Here is a 22,553-nt window from a genome sequence, read left to right on the forward strand (position 1 = left end):
CCGATAAGAGTCGAAACGGACTAGGGGCCCAATCGGGGCAATTCCAGGGGGATCCAGGGGGGACCCACATCATTTTATGTACCTAGGGGGTAGGAATACCTCACCCAAATGGCAAGTCCTCACTGGAATGTCCAGAGACCGGCGATGACCTCATCGGTTCGGCGAGCCCTCGTCGTCCAGCGGGCCTGGCCGGGCGGGCCGGCTTGGGCCGACGCATATGGGGCCTGGTGTGGCCCACTCATCTAGGGTTGGTCGAATAAAACTCCTCTCAAACCCTCTTTCCTTCATAAAATACCCTCCCATGCTTTCCTTTTCTTGAAACTTCTCTCAAAACCTCACAAAAACCCATCTCCAAACCTTTCTTCTTCCATTTTCATGCAACGCCATTCTACCCATCTCAAAACCCACCTCCATTGCTATTTTTCCTCTCTTTTCTTTCCATTTGAGTACTCAAATCCCTCCTTTGAGTCTCAAATTCATGGAAGCCCCATCTTTTCTTCCATTTCCCTCTTTTCTCTCATTTTCCATGGCCCTATTCGAGTTTATTACGGCCATATTTTCCATTTCCACCATTCTCTCTTTCATGGGGAAGAAAAGAGCACCTGTTGATGAAGCTGGGCCTAGCCACCCAACCTGTTCACGGAGGCCGAGAGGTGCTGCCGCGAGCACGACCGCCACTCGAGAGTTTCAGACAAAGCGGGACCTCGATCCTCAAGCTCCCGTTGGAAGAACTCTGTTGGTGGAGCTATCTCATGGAGTTTATGAGGGCCGTAGGGTCCTTTTTTGAAGCTCATGTAGATCTGCGGCTATTTGGAGAATATCTCTTGTTTGAGCGCCTGGAAGGGGCCGGTTGGTGCCTGCTATTCGAGGGTGAATACCGCACCAATGTGGGTACTATCCGAGCTTTCTCTGCCCACATTCAAGAGCCTTCGCTGGAGCCATTCCAGTTCAAGATCCCTTGTGGAAGAGATCGGGAGGCCACCATCAACGTTGCTTTGATATCTCAAATTTTAAACATGTCGCTTGGCGAGGTTCATGCAAGTGAGAAGAATCTGAGTAATGCACGTGAAAGGGATCACCGCACGTGGTTCCTTTGTGGTCGTCTGGTTGAATGGCAGCATAACACAAGCCTTTTAGCGACAACATGATGGACGACTTCTACTTGCTTCACCACGTCTACACATTCAATGTTTATCCAAGGTGGAGCAACCGCAGTTAGTGTACGCGCCTAATGGTAGATTTCTTGTATCAGGTGGGGCAAGGAGAGAAGCTGTGTGTGCCGACGTACATCTTGCGTCAGATTATCCTTATCGCTCGTTCGAATAGGAGGACCGAATCGCTTCCCTTTGGTCGACTCATCTATAAGATTGCACATGAGTTTGGCTACAGACTGGGGGTGAAAAGGCTGGTACCTATCTGTTACATCAATGAAATGACTCTTAATCAGATGGATATCGGGCCTCATCGACGACAAGCCTTACTTGAAGAAAGTGAGGATGAGATTGGGAGTGATGAGGAAGAGAGTGATGAAGAAGGTGGAGCTAAAATAGAAGAAGATGAAGAGCCGGATGCGGAAGAAGTGGAGGCCCAGGACACGAGTGAGAGTTCTCCTCCTGCGGCACCGGAGCAGGGCATGGATCAGGCCGCTAGGGATGCCCGTATAGCTCGACTAGAGGAGGGTCAGGCTGTCCTACACCGGGACATTATGGATCTTCGGGGCCTCGTGAAACATAAGTTCAAGAAGGTGTCTCGTACTCTGAAGTCTATCCTATGTTACCTGCAGGATAAGGGTGCCCCTCCTCTGTCACCTGATTCCGATGAGTAGTTGCTTATGTAGTCATCCTTTGACCTATTTTGTTGTTGTTATTATGTATAGCCATTATAGGCGCAGTAGTTTGGAAGTTGTTTGTTGTTTGAAGTTTAAGTTGTATTAGCTCGCATGCTTTCTCTGTCGTGATCCATGTAATGCTGCACTTCTTGTATTGTGACAATTTTGTTAAATGAAATGCATGTTATTTTCCTTAAGTTGTGATGTGGATGCTGTGTGGGTGGATTATGTGGATGTTAAATCTCACAGGTTGCATCCTCTGTTGAATGTAGGGCATGCCTCCTAAGGGTTCGAAGACTTCAACCCGTCTTTCTTTAGGCGAGTCGCTTGCCGGGGTTTCCCCCCTAAGCAATAGCCAGATGAATCCACAGTCGGGCCCGTCTCAGTTTGGTGCTGGGCCGGACTCTCAGCTAACTACTGGCCCCACTGCTGGGCCGACTCCTATGATTCCACCTATGGCTCCTCCAGTCACGCCTTTAGTTCCTAAGCAGAACCGTGCATCTGCATCGACGCCCTATGTATCTTCATCCGCTCCACCTCCTGATAGGCTAGAGCAGATGATGCTATTGATGCAGCAGCAGTAGATCCAACAGCAGCAGTAGCAGCAATAGTTTCTATCTTCCATGGCTGGTATCTTTGCTCAATCGATGGGGGCGACTCCACCTGCTTCACCCATGCACCCATCTGGGAACGCTAGTACTAACAGCACATTTGAGCAATTCCAATGCTTACGACCTCCTACATTTGTGGGTACTCATAGACCCGAGGAGGCCGAGTACTGGTTTGACTGCATCTCTAAGATGCTGAGGCCGCTTCACTGTTCTGAGGCGGAGCAGGTCGAGCTTGCCTCCTTCATGTTTGAGAAGGAGGCTAGTTTATGGTGGGACAGTGTTCTCTGCACAGTTGCGGAGGGTTATGTGTGGACGTGGGAGGCGTTTGAGGCACGCTTCCATGAGAAGTATTTTCCGGTCACTTACCGACATGAGAAGGAGAGTGAGTTCCTTCGCCTCCGTCAGGGAGGGATGTCGGTGATAGAGTATGAGAACCGGTTTATTGAGCTGGGTAGATATGCTCCATTGCTTCTGGGTAATCAGCCAATGCGAATGCGGAATTTTTTTGAGGGGCTGAGGCCTGAGATTCGATCGAAGATGTGTTGTGCTAGCATCTCTTCTTATGTTAAGTTGGTGAGCATGTCCCTGTGAGCTGAGCAGGATGGGGATAGGTTGCCTCATATGCGTGCACCCATGGTTCCTCGATCGTGACCTGACTTTTCGAGTACACCATTTCTCGGCAAGAGGCCACGGGTATATTCTCCTCCGAGAGGTGTAGCGTCGCTGGCTCAGTTGATGCGTTCAGATTTGCACTGTACATACTGTGGAAGAATCGGGCATTCGGATCGTAATTTCTTTACGCGAATGCGGGATAGTGGATTTACACCGCCGCAGAGGATCAGCCGTCCGATGCCTTAGGTCATATCAACTCCACCCCTTCGTTCAACTCTAGCTCACCCATCATTCAGGCCTTTTATACCTCACTTCAGGCCACCTCAACGGCCCATGGTACCACTGCCGAATCACCCACAGCAGGCTCGAGTTCACGCGCTTACAGCTGAAGTGCTTGGGGCTGACTTAGCACTGAGATCCTTTGAGGTTACAGCTCACATCCAAGGTATTCCCATTTTCTTGTTGGTGGATACCGGGTCCACTACCTCTATTATATCATATGCGGCAGTTAAGCGCCTGAGTTTGGGGACTGTTACTATGAAGGGAGTGACACTCACTACTGCTACAGGGATCTCCTCTAATATTACCAGGGTTTGTATGGGTTGTTTGATTGATCTAGGGAGTAGATCGATTCTAGTTGACCTGTTTGTTACACCTCTATATCATTACGACTTCATCCTTGGCATGGATTGGCTCACGAAGATGTGAGCAGAGATTGATTATGAGGCTAGACGGGTGACAGCCCATGGACCTGAGGGCGAGACATTTACTTTCCCTGTTCAGGTCAGTTACCCTTTCCGATTTGGTTGTTATACTTCTCTGTTGGAGAGTATTGCTGGTTTGGCGCTTGTAAGCATGCCAGTAGTTCAGGATTTTGAAGATGTATTCGAGTCGATTCCTGGATTATCCCCTCAGCGCGAGAGTGATTATACTATCGATCTCATGCCTGGTGCAACACCTATCTCATTGCCCACCTATCGCATGCCTCCGAGTGAAATGGAGGAATTGAAGAAGCAGATAGATGGTTTGTTGAATTTGGGCTTTATTCGACCTAGTGTGTCCCCTTGGGGAGAACCTGTTTTGTTTGTCAAGAAGAAGGATGGTTCCTTGCGATTATGTATAGATTATCACAGGTTGAACTAGGTGACAGTGAAGAACAAGTATCCTTTACCCAGGATCGATGATCTGTTTGATCAGTTGAAGGGGGCACGGTACTTTTCGAAGGTTGATCTCCAGTCAGGATATCATCAGTTGCGCGTGAAGGATGAGGATGTGCAGAAGCCCGCATTTAGAACTAGCTTCGGCCATTATGAGTTCCTTGTGATGTCGTTCAGTCTTACGAACACACAGGCCATGTTCATGGATCTGATGAACAGGGTGTTTCGGCCATTTTTGTGCCGATCCGTCATTGTCTTTATCGATGACATTTTGATATACTCTGCGAGTCGGGAAGAGCATGAGGAGCACTTAAGAGCGGTCTTGGATACTCTCAGGACGAATCATCTATTTGCACAGTTCAAGAAATGTGACTTCTGGAAAGAGGAAGTCAAGTTCCTAGGACATGTGGTGTCCAAGGAAGGGATAGCAGTCGACCTCGCTAAGGTAGCTGCAGTTCAGGATTGGAAGCAGCCTGGTTCGGTTATTAAGGTGAGAAGCTTTCTGGGCCTAGCAGGCTATTATCGATGCTTCATATGAGATTTCTTGAAGATAGCCAGACCATTATCTCAGTTGAAATGGAAAGACGTGAAGTTTGCCTAGAATGAGAAGGCCGAAATAGCTTTTCAGGAGCTGAAGGACAAGTTGACGTCCGCCCCTGTGTTGGTATTGCCAGAGTAAGGGGTTTAGTATACGATATATACCAACGCCTCTCGCATTGGTCTGGGTTGTGTCCTTATGCAAAAGGACAGGGTGATTGCATATGCCTCGAGACAGTTGAGGAAACACAAAGAGAATTACCCTACACAGGACCTGGAGTTGGCAGCTGTCATTTTCGCACTAAAGCTCTGGAGACATTACCTCTACGGAGAGGAGTTCGAGCTCTTTTGCGACCACAAGAGCCTTAAGTATATCTTCACTCAACGTGACTTGAATATGAGGCAACGCCGATGGATGGAAACCTTGAAGGACTTTAAGTTCGATGTTTCCTACCATCCGGGCAAGGCAAACCTTGTGGCATATGCGTTGAGTCGTAAGAAGACTATTAAGTTTGTGGCTCCGCTAATGATAGTAGAATGGGACATGATGGAGTTTGTGCGAGACTTTGAGCAGAAACTCACGGTGGAAGAGCCGCATGAGGTCATCACACACATTTGGGTACAACCCCTCATTGATGAACAAATCATTGCAGCTCAGGCAGATGATGAGCTATTGGCGAAGATGAGAGAGCGGGTTCGTACAGGTGAGGACTCCAAGTGGAGTGTTGGTTCAGATGGGGGCCTACGATATCGTGGCTGCTTATGTGTCCTAGACGTTCCTGACTTGAGACGGGAGGTTCTCGAGTCAGCCCATAATTCGAAGCTTGCGATGCATCCAGGCAGAACGAAGATATATCAAGACATGAGAAGATCCTACTGGTGGGACAACATGAAAGTTCACATTGCTGAGTTCGTATCCCATTGTCTCACGTGCCAACAAGTCAAGGCAGAGCATCGCCGACCTCCTGGACTGCTTCAGCCCATGCCCATAGCTGAATGGAAGTGGGATTTTATCTCCATGGATTTTATTTCAGGACTACCGAAAATGAGGAAGGGACATGACTCCATTTGGGTGATCGTCGACCGATTGACAAAATCGGCTCATTTCTTACCGATCAGAGTCACAAACTCTACAGACGAGTTGGCTAGGTTGTACATGAAGGAGATTGTACATCTGCACGGAGTTCCTTTGGAGATTGTGTCTGACAGAGACAGGCGATTCACATCTATCTTCCGGACTCGTATCTAAGAAGCGATGGGTGTGAAATTGAAGTTCAGCACCGCGTTTCATCCGCAGACGGATGGGTAGACGGAACATGTGAATCAGATTCTAGAGGACATGTTGCAAGCTTGTGTTTTGAATTTCAAGGACAGTTGGGATGACTGTCTCCCTTATGCAGAGTTCGCGTATAACAACAGCTTCCAGGCGAGTATCGGCATGGCTCCCTACGAGGCATTGTATGGTCGCCCATGTAGAGCACTGCATTGCTGGGCAGAAGTTGGTTCAGGCGACTTCAGAGAAAATCGACATCATTCAACGTCGACTTCTGACAGCCCAGAGCAGGCAAAAGAGTCACGCTGATACGATGTGGCAACCGCTTGAGTTCGAGGTTGGAGACCATGTATTTCTTAAGGTTTTCCCTATGAAGGGAGTCCTGCAGTTTGGTAAGAAGGGGAAGCTCACGTCGAGATTTATTGGTCCATTTCAGATACTGGATCGAGTAGGAGCAGTAGCCTATCGCCTTGTTTTGCCCACACCACTCACGGGTGTGCATAACGTATTTCATGTATCCATGTTGAAGTAGTACGTTCCTGATCCTTTGCACATTATCAGTTGGGAGAAGGTGCAGTTGAGCGAGGATGTCACATATGTACTGCGACCGACATGTATACTGGATAGGAAGGAGCAGGTACTGCACAGCAAGGTCATCCCGCTTGTGAAAGTACTATGGATGCATCACAGTGAAGAAGAGGCTACTTGGGAGACTGAAGCCGAGGTCAGAAAGAACTACCCTCAGATCCTTGAGGAATATGAGAAGGTATGAATTTCGAGGACGAAATTTTTTCTTTAAGGGGGGTAGATTGTAATGACCCGAAAAATTTCGTGCAAAGACCCGAGTACTACCTCAAATTCTTTAAAAGTTAAATGTGGGTTACCTAGCGCTAAACTCGATTACTTGGGAAATGGGTACCGATAACTTTAAAGTCGATCTGTAAGACCCAAAACTTGTAGAATCATTAGCGCTACGTTACTCTGAAATCTTGGATTCAATGCTAAATCTAGTTGCTCTTGGGAGTACTTGGAAACTTTGTATCGGACCTAGACCGCGCGTCGAAAGTCCGGTAGCGATAATCTTAGACCATTATGATCATTTTGTTGGGCTTGATAATCACCTCAAAAATCAAGTCCGGATGATGTCCTGAGACGATTTGCTTAAGTCCGGAGTGAGGAGTGTGAGAAAGGTGAGAAATTAAATATGAATTTATGAAATCTGAGTCGTGTTGCTTGCGCGCCAATTTTAAGCATTCTGACCGTTGGATTCTGACCCAAATTTACCCTTGGATCAGGGAAGATGGCCCACACATGTCAAAGTGCTTGTGGCCCTGATCGAGTTTCGATGACCGTTGAACTGAAATTGGTCTGTTATGGACGATCTGGAAACCCGATCGAACTGAAAACTTAACTCGCTTAAGATCCAATATTAGTGAGTTTAAGTCCGACCACACTCAGAAAAAAGACCTCCAGAAACGCTCTTTTGGATCGAAATAGACCCGATTTGGTTATAACCTAAGTATACCTTGGACCTGAGGCTATTTTCAGCAAGTTTAGGCCTATATAAAGACCTTAAAACCCTCACTCTCAACTCCATACGAATTTTCTAACCCTAGCTAAGAGAGAGAGAGAGAGAGGAAAAGAGAGAGAAAGTGAGAGAGAAGTTGGTGAATCATCTTGATATTCTTTCCAGTTAATCGGCATACTTACTCCATTGTATCTGAATCGTTATTCCGACGATTCTAATCTCGTTCTTAGGTAAGTTAATCAAACCCTAACCTATGTTAGAACTTAGAATGGTCTAAGTGTTGTTGTAGCTAATTTAATTCATGCCTTAGGTTGTCTAATCGCTGTTGACGAAGGTTTATCGTCTAAATCAGATCCGTTGCGCACTTTCTGGTGTAAGGTGCGGACTATATTCGTATAGGTTATGGTTTTCAATGCTTTCAAAGTCGGTTGATGATTTATTATTGGTGTGGGTGAAATTTCACATGCCAAATGTGATGTTCATATTGTGTTCCTGATATATATGAACTATATGGAGATTTGTGTATTCCATGTATAAGTAGAAAGTATTGTATATGTATGAAATATGAGCATGTGTTTGCCATGATAAATTGTCATGTGTTCATGCTAGTTGTACGTGTATCAACTCCTTGGCGAAAGGAATTGTCCAAGTGTGTGTTATCACCAACATACGTCATGTATGTTGGAATATGTAGTTTAAGTGTTTGTAGATATGTTTGAATGATTAAGTGTGTAATATAATATCCTGTTTATGGGCGTTGAGGAGAGATTCTCAACTAGATTATTGATGTGTATGATTTCCTACATGCAATTTACATTCTTTGTTTGTTTAAATTCAGGCACTACTTATGTGTGAATTCATGTTAAGTTGAAATCCATCAAATGCTCACATGCTTGTGTGATTGGAATTGTTGTTCCTTTACTGTTCTAAAGTGCTCGTATGAATATCTATTATAATTGAAGGTGTTGGGACTATGAAATAGTCCAGGAAATCAGTAACGAGCTTTGAGTTCATGGCTGAGGTTGTTTTCGCCACGTAAGGCGTGTTTGGTGAACCCGAGTCGTATTAGGGTTGTCGACAGTGGTTTGGCCACACGGAGTGTTTGCGCACTTCATGTTGTTCAACTCAATGTGTGCTCATGCTAGTCGAACTCATCAAGTAACCCGATGTCCCAGTGGATGTTCACCATGTATGGACGTTACTGTTTGAATCTAGGATACTAAACTTACCAGTGCAATCCTGTTAACCAGTGTACCTTGATCCGCTAAGACTCATGAGCCGGGCATGGTGGTATGGGACACCGTAGTCGAGTTGTCGGCCTACGCTAGGGCGACGAGCCTCCCCGCATTGACCAGTGAGCAAACCAGACTCGTGAGCCAATTATGGTGGTATGGGACACTATATTCGTGCTGTCGGCCTACATTGATTAGTGACGAGCCCTTTGTAGTGCCCTTGAGCATACCTTGATACTACAGTGAGGTGACGAGCCTTAGTGTAACAACTAAGGTATGACTAGGCATGCATTGATTGGTGACGAGCCCTTTGCAGCGACCTATAACCATATGATCGTATGAGGTTGTCTAGGACTGACAACCCTAAAATGGATCACTGTGTGGGAATCGATATAAGGAAGGTACCTTAGCTTCCCAATCCTGCTGTATGAAAGGACTAATAACAACTTGGTAATCATATGCATGCACTGCGTTGCATGTGCCTTGGTGTCGTGGAGCACTGCGGGAGGTTATCATGCGTACCGTAAGATGAAGACGCTAAGGGAGTACAGGCGAGGGCATGCATCATTGCTACATACATCCTTGCATTAACAAGAGTAATTAGGACATGTTTGATTGTGTTGCCTTATCATTACTACTTGATTGAATTGATAACATGTTAACTTTTACTGCATAGTTCCACTGAGTTGATCACTCACTCCCACGTTCTGGGGCGGTGTTTAGACACCAACCAGACTCTGTCTTAGATGCAGATGATGATGCGACCCCCGAGGTAGAGCAGGAGTTTGAGGATGATGAGGAGGCATTCTCCTCTATGCAGTTCTCAGGCGGGTTCATGTGAGTCGTGTCCTGGTTTAGGGGGATTCAGGGTTGATGTTATAATGGTTTACTTCATTTTGATACTTATCTTTTGAGGCAAAAACACTTGTGATTATGACCTGGCAGAGCATACATATCACAGGGACTTACACATATACACATGTATTTCTTTAGTCTTCCGCTTGCGTCTTTCACCTATCCATGGATTATGTTTGCAGTTTTGGCTTGATCTACTTCATGTGTTATGCATTAATATAGACAACATACATTCATTATTACATATGTTGCATAAGTGATGTTTTGAAACTCAGGAGCTGAGTTGTGCTCGTCCCCCGAATTTCAGGGTGTTACATCAAGCCACAGCTTAGACTAGTCGAACTAATGGCTAACGAAAGTATAAAAACCCATATAAGTTTATTTTTTGAAAGCACCTAAGTCTGAGGTCTTTTTAGGGTCAATTATACCTATGAAGACTGGACATTGAAGTTTAACGCTTGTGCTTCTTCTTCAATCTTTAATGGTGTATAGTAAATCTTCTACTTGAAGTGTATTAAAGGTGGAGCTTGATCTTCTACTTGAAGTGTATTGAAGGTGGAGCTTAATCTTCTACTAGAAGTGTAGTAGAAATTGAACTTATTTTAGCTTGATCTTTACCTTGAACTTTCTAACTTCATAACTTGTACTTTCTAATCTTCATGACTTGTACTTAAGCTCGGTCTCCATAGTAGATGTTGAACTTGAATGACTTGAGACTTGAACTTTCCATCTTGATCCACATTAGATGAACTATAACTCAAGTTGTTTTGTCTAAACTAAATTTGATAAATAATGGTGTGCGTTATATAGTTTAGCACTTACAACTTATAACCTTTACAATCCTACATTAAGGACATAAATTTATACTCTCCGCAAGAGCAAAGGTCCTACACATAGAACCCACATTTAGGCCCACCGGCCAAGGTCCCACACAAGGTACTTACGGTTTAGGCCCACCGGACAAGGTCCCACACAATGTAACTACGTTTAGGCCCACTAGGCAAGTTCCCACACAAGGCACCTCTACCATTAGGCCCACCGGCCAAGGTCCCACACAAGGAACCTAATCGAGTTTGTTTATAGCAAACTCTTAGCCTCAATCCTACAAGAGGAAAGAGACCAAACTTTTGAACTCTCAAGCTTGAATCAACTTTCCGGTGCTCCCCCGATCCCATAGCTTGTATTTACCTGTTGCCTTAGCTTCACAATAAAAAACCTTGCATAAGATGGGCCTAGAAGGTGACTAAGATTATGGGAGTTGGTTGAATCTCCTATCTAGGATAATAAGTAGATTTCTTAATGGATTCAATTTATGGACGCTCTAGAGTATCAAAGAACCAAGGATTTTTCTATTGGTTTGGTTTTTGAACTCTGGAGACGGCACAAGTTCATGTTCTTCATTAAATAGGAGCTTTGAATGCTCATAGAAGTGAAAGATCACAATGAAAAGAACATGAACTCATATGGATAGAGTCTAAATGGGCTAGGATAAGCTTGGGGTACACTAGAGACCTTATGGTGCCTATTTCCACTATTTTGCAAGTTTCTACAAGATACTTTTATAGAAAAAGGCTTCCAATGGATATAAAACAACTATAAAATGGCTATTTTATAGTGCTATCAAAGTGAAGTTCGGTATCACCAAACTTGCTTCGGCGGTACCAAAATATCATTCGGTAGTACCTAATTAATACGTCAAGCTACTGTTCAAAATATGTCCATTTCAGTGGCACCAAAAATTGGTCGTCGGTGGTGGTCGGTGTCACCGAATTATTCAATTGATGATACAAAATTAACGTTGTAAGCTTGTTGGATAGTTTTGAACACTTTTGGTAACACCAAAGGTATCTTTAGTGACACCGAATGTGACAATCGGTGGCACCTTCCTACCGAAGGTGGACAAATTTTCTTATTTTTGACATTTTAATCATTCAACAACTTGGGATATGAAAAAGCTAATACTATAGGATAAAATATGAACTTGGGATTGGCTTAGAATAGATGTCGTAGGTAGGTGTTCCTATTTGGGTTGGGATCATCTATTTGCAAGGTCATTTCTTTATCTTCAATGGCTTTGATGCTTCTGATCTAGTTACATCGTTAGTCTTCACTTGCCAAGAACTCATCCAACTATAAGACAACTATTCATGTAATTGACAAAGATGGGTGCAAATAAGTGCACTAACAATCTCCTCCTTTGTCAATTAGGTGATAAAAATAACCTAACCTACAACCGTGTCATGGTCCAAACCAATGACATACCAAAATAAAAAAAATTACATATCAAACATATAGATTTATAACTCAAGACTTGACACATAATACAAAATCATGCTGCTCCCCCTTAGTGTTTACTAGGAAAACCTGCAATAAGGGAAACAAACAATTTCTACAAGAAACACACATTATTTTGGTGGGTAGGTTTCTTCTCCCCTTTTTTGTCAGCTATTGGAAAATAGTTTATCAAGAAATATTCTAATAATATATGAGAATTGATATTGCAGAGGGTAAGAGAATAAATCATAAAATGATATGGGCATAAAGATCATCATACAAATAGTGAAATATATCATCATGATCAGCCAAACCATATGTTAGATAAAAAGAATAATCTTAACAGGAATATTTAATAGAATGTCATCAAAATTATCCAAATTACTACCTTAAGATTGGGTAGAATAAACCACCATCCAAAAACTAACAAGCCCTTAAGGGCATAAATATCCAAAAGGAAAATGTACTACGATTCAACAACAATATAATGAAAAAGTATCTGGATGATCCACCCTCATATGGAGCAATATAAGAACGACGAGTCAGAAGAAGTTCAGTGATGTGTTCTCTAGTATGTTGAAGAGCATCAAGATGCAATTCACTCTTAGAGAGTCGATTTTCATATTGTCGGAGGTGAGCTTCTATATTTGACTGCCCGTCGAGAAGTTGACGCATTGGATCATTCTAGCCAAGGAGGCGCCCAGTCCTGACTGATAATGGATTTGGTGCAGTCACTGGAGTGCGACAAGAGTCCTATCCAGTGGCCATCAGAGTGTATTGAGCTTCTTTGCCGCTACTCCATTCTTAATGAGTTTGGACGATTTTGAGTAAAATTTTATTGGTAAGATATACTGTTGGATATATTGTATCGTGAGTAGGGGGCAGTGCAAGAAACTTAGAGAGTTTGCAGATGATAATGGGAAAGGGAAGACTTGTGTAGTGAATACCTTTGACAACTCGAATTAACTGTCTCACGATTAGAGTGGGTAAACATACTTCGGTTCTCTGATAGATATCACATTGGATATTCAGAGCAACTAGTGAGAGTATATCTCCAGAAACTTCATATGGATATGCATTAGTTGTTGAGGGCAAATATTACATATTAGACCCCATTTATTACTTGGTTTTATGAACATGATAATACTTAATGTTCTATTTTAATCATGTTTATGTTGCAAGGTGAATTAAGAGCTTGGATTGAAAAAGATGTTAAAAGCATAGATTTAACACTCAAGAATCACTAAAGCTAAGAGTGGATCCAATGAAACCAGGAATGAAGAATTCATATGCCAAAGATCCAAGAAAACTGAGTTATGAATTAAGAGAATTGAAGTTTTGAAGTGAATTTGCATAATCCTCGACTAGTCCTAACTCCTGCTCAACTAGTCCTACATAGGCTCAATCCTGGACTCTGCTGCACCAGTTAAAGGTGGCTCGACTTGAACTCCAGCGACAAAATCATTGAAAATTAGGTAATCCTCAAACAATCAAAGGAAACCCTCAACCAGTTGAAGGTGACCCTCGACTAGTCAAGGGTTTTTCTCGAACAGTCCTGGGTTATGCAACTAGCACACGAATTGCAGAAATTTGAAGCAGTTTCTGAAATTTTCCAACTCGGTGTGAAAGTCTAAGGCCTAAAACTATAAATAGGGGTCCCTAGGGCATCCCTAGGAATCCTCTAGGGTTTGAGGAGTGGAGAAAAAGAGTGGAGAAGCCGTCACCAAGAGATTTTATTCCATTTCCTTAGTTGTTTTTTATGTTTTACTTAAGCGATTCTAGTTTAATAATCTCTATGGTTGGCTAAACCTCTTAGCTAGTGCTAAGAGGTGAAGCTTGTAGTGTGATGGGATATTTTCTATTACTTTAATTCATGTTTAATTTGAACTATCTTTGATTCTAGTTTGATTATAAGGAATACTTTCAATTTTTAATGGTTTATTGTGACTCAAATTACAATAGATCTGTGATAGCTTTGAGTATGTTTTTATCATGTATTGAGATTATGAAATTAGGCAATCCCACTGTTCACCATCGTCCCATGGGCATGGTTGGGTGATAGAATCCTTCTAATCTTCATGATTTTCTTATGATTGGTTATGGGATTAGTAAATCCTATTGTTTGCCTTGTTTCATGGGCATGGTTTTGTGATGGAATCACTTCCAGTTCTCACACCTCTCATCCATTGATAATTAGGTCAAAGAAAGTTCAAATTTGGTTTTACTTAGATATCTTTCAATTGGATAAGAAGGAACCCTGATTCCAATTATGTTCTTAAATCAAGCATAAGTCTCCCTGATCTCTACAAGTGGATCCATGGAAACTCTAGTTTCCCACCTTTAAATTTACAAGTTTTAGTTAAATAATTCATAGTTACTCTCTCAATTTTCCATATTTAGATTTTTGTCTTCTTCTAGTTCTACTTCTAGTTACTTTCAGAAGACACAAAAATTCAGTCCCTGTGGATTCGACCTCAGTCTTACCAAGATTATTACAACATCGCGACCCTACACTTAGGGTTATGAACAAGTTTTTGGCGCTGTTGCCGGGGACTGACGGCTGTATTTTTTTATAGAATAGTTAGTTTTAGAATTAGGTTAAGATTAGGATTTTTCTATTTTCTATTTCTAGATTAGGGTTTGTTTTATGTTTTTAGAAACTTTCTAATTATAGATTTTTTGTTTTTAGAAACTGACTTGTTTTGTTTTGTTTTGCAGGATCTTAATTTAGGAACTTCTAATTTGGTAACTTCTTTCTAATTCCCTCTCTCTATCTATTTCTAGATTTCTATTTCCTTTCTTTCTTTTAAGTTTAGGTTAGAATTTGAAATTGAGGGCTGAGAGTATTTTATGCCCAAGTGGGTCTGTGACAACACTTGACGTATTTTGAGTAAAGGAGGATTAGTCGAGGGATTATTTATCCATCATAGGATTAGACACCACTTGAGATAATTAGAGTTAATTGAGGTTATGGCTGTAAATTAACCAATCAATGAACCAGGAAAACAACCTCAACCTAGGGTTAAGGAAGTCCAAGGAGAGAATGAGGTGCATGAGCACCCCCGCCTCATACTTTGCGAGACTATTTACAGCCGTCAAGATTGAGCATGCCCTCATGCATGGTTTCTCTAGAAAATACAGGACATATGGACATTATGCCAGGGGTGATCCAACTCCTTCTAAAATTTCATGGACTTGAATCTGAAAATCCATATCTACACTTGAAAGAGTTTGACGAGATTATAGCCACTTTATACTTTCCTAACGTGTCAGAGGACACAGTTAGATTGGAACTCTTTCCCTTTTCTTTGAAAGAGAAGGCTAAGACGTTGTGGCATTCACTACGTCCCCGATCTATTAGCACATGGAATGACATGATCAGGGAGTTCATAAAGAAATTTTTTTCACATCATAAAACGAACACCCTTAGAAAGCCAATCATGAACTTTGCCCAAAAGGAGGATGAAACATTCTTCCAATGATGGGAGTGTTTCAAGGACCTTGTAGTTCGTGCCCACAACACAGTTTTGAAATGTGGCGCATTACACACTTTTTCTATGATGGGCTGACATCTTCTATGCGCCAATTGGTCAAGACAATGTGCAATGTGGAATTCATGAATTTATATGTCAATAATGTGTGGGATTACTTAGATAGACTTGCCGAAAATGGACAATCATGGGAAACATACCTAAAATCAAGTACCTCCTTTAGGCCCACTCAATCAAAGGAAAGGGGTGGGCTATACCTTCTGAAAGAGGATGATGATATCAATGATAAAGTGGCTAATCTCATAAAGAAATTCGAGGCCATGGAACTAAAGAAGGATAAGGTTAAGGAAACTGTTTGCGGTATTTGTGATTGTAACGTTTACTCAACTGAAAAGTGTCCAATAATACCTGCCTTTCGAGAGGTGTTGAATGAGGAATCGAACGCCATGAACAATTACCAAAGACCTTTCAATGGACCTACCTCCAATATATAAAATCCTAGTTGGAGAAATCATCCAAATTTCAATTGGAGGAATGGACAAACTACTACTCCTCAAGATTTCTTTAATCAAATTCCAAATCAAGGGAAACCTTAAGAGGATCTAGTTCTAAAACATATTCAAAACCAAGAGCTTATCACCTAGGGTATATTGCAAACCCTTCAAGACATTTCAAAGGCCATACAAGGGTGTGAGACAAAAATTTTAATTAGAGAAAAGGGGATTCTTCTAGCCCAACCCTTCCCCAATCTTAAACTGCAATATGAGATAAGTGATCCAAGCTCTTCAAATCAAATGGAGAAAGCTAAGTCTATCACCACTCTTAGGAGTGGGAAGATAATTGACAAATCTAATCTGGTAAGGGCTAAAAAGCCTAAGGACCCGGAAGAAGACAACAATGATAGACCTACCACTGCTCTACAAGAATTGGAACCGTAACTTTAAGGCAAGACGATTGCCCCATTCCCCCAATGGTTGATTGCACCAAAATCTCTCTCTAACTCTCAGGACATTCTAGAGGTGTTGAAATAATTGAAGGTCAATATTCCTTTACTGGATGCAGTTAACAAATACCTTCATATGCTAAATTTCTGAAAGACTTATGTACGACAAAAAAATAATAAAATATTCAAAAGAAAATCTTTTTAACTGAAAAAGTGAGTGCCATCCTAAAGCAAGATGTGCCATAGAAATTCAAGGATCCTAGTAGCCCGATCGTTGCTTGCGTAATTGGGAACTACCGAATTGAGCATGCACTTCTTGACTTAAGAGCGAGCGTAAATATAATTCCTTACTCGGTCTACAAATGGCTAGGTTTGGATGAATTAAAACCTACCCTAACCACATTACAACTTGCTGATCACTCAATTTGTGTACCGAGAGGGGTAATTAAGGATGTGTTGGTCCAGGTTGACAGATTCTACTACTTGGTAGATTTTATCATCTTGGATACACAACCCATCAGTAACATGAGCACTCAAATTCCCATCATGCTTGGTCACCCATTCTTTACCATTTCAAACGCAATCATTAATTGTAGGAATAAAGTTATGTCTTTTGGAAATATGACATTGGAGTTGAATATTTTTTTCAACACCAGAAAATAGTTAGAGGATGATGACAATTTTCACGGCATTAACATGATTGACTCTTTCGTGGAAGATAAAACACTTTTGACCTTATCCTCTGACCCTCTAGAGACATGCTTGGTCCACTTCCATGATTTCGGTGATGACAAGATTAAGCAGATGGGGGCCGTGCTTGATACTGTGCCGGTACTGAAAGTTAACTGGTGGAGGCCACAATTTGAAGAGTTACCCCAAACTGATGTAGTGCCTCTACTGTTTAACCTCAAGGCACCAAAGCTTGACCTAAAACATTTGCCCTCTGATTTGAAATATGTGTATTTAGGTCAAGATGAGACATATCCGGTGGTGATTTCTTCCCAACTTGAGCAAGAAAAGGAGAGTCTGCACATCTCTACTCTCCTTGAGCACAAAAGAGCCCATTGGTGGTCGATTGCAGACCTCAAGGGAATTGACCCTTTGATTTGTACTCACCGCATTCATCTTGAGGATAATGCGAAGACCTCATAGCAACCACAGTGTAGACTAAATCCAAACATGAAGGAAGTGGTTAAGGCCAAGGTTCTTAAACTATTGGATATGGGTATCATATACCCTATATCCGATAGTCAATGGGTGAGTCCAACTCGGGTGGCTACTAAGAAGTCTGGAATCACCATCATAGCCAATGCCAACAATGAATTCATGCCAACTAGAGTCACTACTGGTTGGAGAATGTGCATTGACTATAGGAAGTTGAATACCATCATGAGGAAGGACCACTTTCCTCTACCCTTCATTGATCAAATTTTGGAAAGGCTAGCTGGTCATTCCTATTACTGTATCCTTGATGGATATTAGGGCTAAAATTAGATCGAGATAGCCCTTGAAGATCAAGAAAAGACCACATTCACATATCCTTTTAGCACCTTTGCTTACCGAAGGATGCCATTTGGACTGTGTAATGCCCCCACCACTTTTCAACGATGTATGATGAGTATTTTTTCTGATATGGTGGGATAATATTTAGAGGTCTTCATGGACATTTTCTCGGTCTTTGGTCCATCCTTCAGCAAATGCTTGAAAATTTTAAAAAACGTGTTGAAGCGATGTGAGGAAAAGAACTTGGTACTGAATTGGGAGAAGTGCCACTCCATGGTTCGTATGGGAATTGTCCTTAGACACATCATATCGTCCAAGGGAATTAAGGTAGATAAAGCTAAAATTGATCTTATCTCTAACCTACCTCCACCCAAGAACATACTGTTGAGGCATAAAAAGGAAAAAGGTAGCAGAAAGTTCACTGTGGCAAATCGTTGTGCAGAACTAAGTGTTGTGTGCAAATCATTGTGCAGAACTAAGTTTTGTGCACAAATCATTGTGCGAAAATAGACCATGAAACAGAAATGATCGCAAACAGTGGCCCACACAGAGAGATCCGCACACCGGGGTTAGTACAAAGGAGTCCACACAAGAGGGTCCGCACACCGGGGTCCACATAAGATGGCCGCACAAAGGACTTCGCATAATGAAGGTCGTGCAAAGGATTCCGCACAGAGACTACGTTGCATGTTCACACGTGTGAGAAGGCTATAAATACCCCCGACCCGTCAATAAGGGGTCATTAGCAACTAATCAAGGAGAAGAAGATCTGAGAGAAAAGAGGTAGAGTCTCCACCTATTGTGCGAGACAGGTGTTGTGCGGCGCACAACACCATTGGTGCACAACGCTGCGAGCGCACAAAGTTAGCCACCGCACAATGTTGTGAGAGCACAAAGTTAGCATGCGCGCAACGCTGTGAGCGCATAGAGTTAGCCAGTGCACAAAGTTAGCGGGCGCACAATATAGCTAGCTAGTGCACAATAGCTAGCACACAAAGCATGGCCCTACAATATACGACGCTTCCAACACTTATTGCCTTAGCGCATAATGTCTTTTGTTTGTTTTTCTTTTTATCACAAGTCTATTTTGGAATCAAAGGAGAAAGGGATGGAAAAAAAACTTGAAATAATAAATAACGTGATTATCTTCTTTATCTTCTTCTATTAATTATTAAGTGAATGAAATTTCTCGAATGAAATGCATTTGTTTCTTGTTCGAACCAAAATGGTGACTCCACTGGGAAATTTTCTTATATTCACTTGAATATTAACTTAAGAATTGCACAAGAGATAATCATGACTGTTTGGCGTCTTCAAGGCACCAAAATGGCTACTCTCAGCGGGAACATCCTACCATTAATCTCCAAAATAGAATACGACTTGATATAAGTACTAATATTTTTTTATTTTATTATTATAATGTGAATGTGAGCGATTCAGGAGAAAGAATATTACAACCAACCAATCAATGACAATCGTTCAAGGAAATATAGTTTTCTACTTCACTATGACAGGGTTTGTTGTGGAGTATGCTGATAAATAAACTGGATGCCGCAAAGATAAAGCAGTAATAAGTAAGCAAATTCGCCATCACTCGTAGGAGGACAAGGACCCAGAACGTCACTACAACGGGAACAAATTCGCCACTGAGAAGAGGTAGGGGGCCGATAACACAAAACACAGCTAGGCAACATCCTGAACTTGCCTCGCCGATAATCTACTACAAACAAGTAATGATTCCTTCAGCCGCGTGAGATTTTCCTACTTTACCTGTTAAGGGCCCCCGATGGACAAAAGAACAGAAAGGGAAGGCTTTACTGACAAGCCCACAGGGATCCACATCTCCAATCTCTGTCTCCCCACTCAGCCAGTTAGTCCAAAAATACACAAGGTTCAAGCAAGTCCCCTCTTTTGGCAACTCCCATAATGTCAAGGCGCTCTCCTATCTCGACTACTGCCTCATCAGGGAGTGGAGAGGCTGCTGTTCATATGGCCGGAACAAACCAAGGACCTTCTCTGACTATAGAGGATCGCATCACTGAGATGGCAGAAGCACAAAAAAACATTAATGGAGGAATGTAGGAGCCTCCGGGAAGCCTTGGGAACTCTGGAACATAATGTGGCATGAATGATAGCACCCCCAATGATCGATAACACAAATGAATGAGAACATCATCCTAAAGGGTCACAGCCTCCGCGGACTGGGTCACACGGGTCTACCCCTACGATGAGAGCATTAACATAAGAAGATGTACGACAGGTTGTCGAAGAAGCAGTCAGATCAAAAAAGGAACGTGAGAGTATAGGAAGATTCAAATATCGGACACCATATCCAAGAGAAGTCGAGGATATCTCGTTCTCGAATAATTTCAAGTATCCAGATTTTCAAAAGTTTAACGGGGATGGGTCGTCGGAGGAACATTTGATGCATTTTATTACCAACATGGGGAATTTCTCCATGATACCGCAGTACTGCCTATGTTTGTTCGGATCATCCCTGACAAGTAAAGCGTTCCGATGGTATTCTAGTCTGGCCTTAGGATCGATACGCATGTGAGAACAGATGCAGGATGCCTTTATGTCAAACTTCTTCTCTTCAGAATGCAATGTCAGAATTACAGAGTTGGCTTCAGTACAACAGAGAGAAGGGGAACCGGTGGAAAAGTTTATAGACAGATGGAAAACACTGGGAGCATCATGCAGACAACTACCGAAAAGAAAAAAAATAGGTCAAGATGTGTTTAAATTCCATGGAAATGGGAATTGTGTTTAGTCTCACTAGTGCTGATGTTAAGACTTTCCGTGAATTGGCCATCAAAGCCCATGCCCAGAGCTGATGACCCGAAAAATGTAGCGTTTCATTATGAAATAGCCAGAAGGGGACCAAGTAGGTTAACCTCAAATACTGTGGATTATGATAAAAGGAGCCAATAAACAAGAGGTTCAGGAGAGAAAAGGGCAAAACAGAAGGAATAATTAAATCGCCCCAAAAGCAGGTTCGCTGAAAATATGCCCAGATCACTTAATTCTCACGAAGGGTTTGCATTTGACAAGGAATACATTCTCCCTATGATGAATCAACTGTTGAAAGCCGGTAGGATAGAATTACCCGCATCCAAGAGCCCTGAAGATGCATGAAGATTGAGAGAAAGAGATTTTTGCCGCTACCATTGTCTGGTAGGACATCTGACAGAAAATTACTATACATTAAAGTGCATAATACAAAGAATGATAAATAAGGGTGAAATAGTGATCGGAAAATAAAAAAGAAAGGGACACGAAGGCGACGGTGAACAGGTTGAAAATTTAGGAAAATGCTCATGACAGAGCAGAGAAAGAAAATCATGAGATGACAAGGAAAGCCGCGGTAATTACGCAACGGTTGGGAAAAGGACGACAAGTCCCCCAAGGCAACAAGTCAGAACAGCAAGGACTAAGGTCATCACGGACCAGCACAATAGTGAAAAGAAAGAGGAGAGGAGTGAAACGACAAAAGTGACCTATGACGTCGTGAATCATTTGAAGGGTATACCAGCCCGGTTAAGCATTTATGACGCATTAAAGTTATCAGAATATTGTAGGCAAAGACTGATTCAAATGCTATCCGACCACAATGTTAGAGAAACATTATTGGTAGAAAAGGAAAATGAAGAACACAAAGAGCAAGAAGACTGTATGCTAGTAGTCTCCTTCTCTGATGATGATCTAGATTGTGATGTAGGGAATAATATATCATTGATGATAATAGGCCACATTCGCTGTTAGAAAGTAAAAAAAGGATTTTGCTTGACAATGGATCCGTAGTGAACCTGTTACCGTTAAGAATGCTGAATAAACTGGGTTACCGTCGTTCTGATTTACACCCTAGTGGAATGATGATGCAGGGCTTTAATCAAGATGGGCAGTGTGCACTCGGCAAAACTACGATAACATTAGAAATAGGAGACTTAATTACTGATGTTATTTGCCATATGATCAGCGCAGTCATGACATATAATCTCCTCTTAGGAAGACCATGGATACATCAGTACAGTATTGTACCTTCTACCCTTCATCAATGCTTCAAATACTGTAGGAATGGGATACAATATAAGGTAATGGCCGATGTAAGACCATACACGGAAGCTAAAGCCTTCTTTGTAGATGCCAGTTACTACGACGGATTTGCCAAATGGGAAGAGAAAAATAATGATAAAGGCAAAGCCTTGAAAAATGCTCACGTGAAAGCAATAAAAGGAGAATCCGAAAAGGCAGGATCATCTGAAACTTCAGAAGCAAAGAAGAAGTTCTATTTTGTGCTGAGACATCTAAAGCAGCCAAGACAACCACCCTTGACATTACTGTCACCTGAACAGTTTAAAATCCTACAGTTAAACCATACAGTACCATTGCCATGTGCCAAATGAAGCAAGTCGTTCTGGGAAAGTTTCATGTCATAGCTGATGCAAAATATCAGGAGCTGATTGAATTTTACGCCTCTTCGGAAGAAAAGATGGAAGCAAGGGTTGAGAATAATATGTACCATGGCAAGTTGACATCTCGTAATCTCAAGAAATATAGTCCGGCAAGTAAAAGAATGATGAAAATGATGGGTTTTGATAATGAAGAACCGACGGGTTTAAATCATGGGAAAGGAATTCAGGTCCCTATTGGAGTTGGCCAAAAGAAGAGAGAAAGATTTCAAGGATTGGGGGTAGAGTCTTTAGTAA

General features: G+C 42.2%; 1 non-coding gene across 1 annotated transcript; it reads right to left on the bottom strand.

Moving 5' to 3' along the window:
- Positions 1-15,329: 15,329 nt before the first annotated feature.
- Positions 15,330-15,435, bottom strand: LOC131238403 (small nucleolar RNA R71). Its single transcript, XR_009167811.1, has one exon. It is a non-coding gene; the product is annotated as a small nucleolar RNA R71 (small nucleolar RNA).
- Between the last annotated feature and the right edge of the window lie 7,118 nt (positions 15,436-22,553).

This window comes from Magnolia sinica, chromosome 2 (genome assembly GCF_029962835.1).
Source record: "Magnolia sinica isolate HGM2019 chromosome 2, MsV1, whole genome shotgun sequence".
Lineage (NCBI taxonomy): Eukaryota > Viridiplantae > Streptophyta > Magnoliopsida > Magnoliales > Magnoliaceae > Magnolia > Magnolia sinica.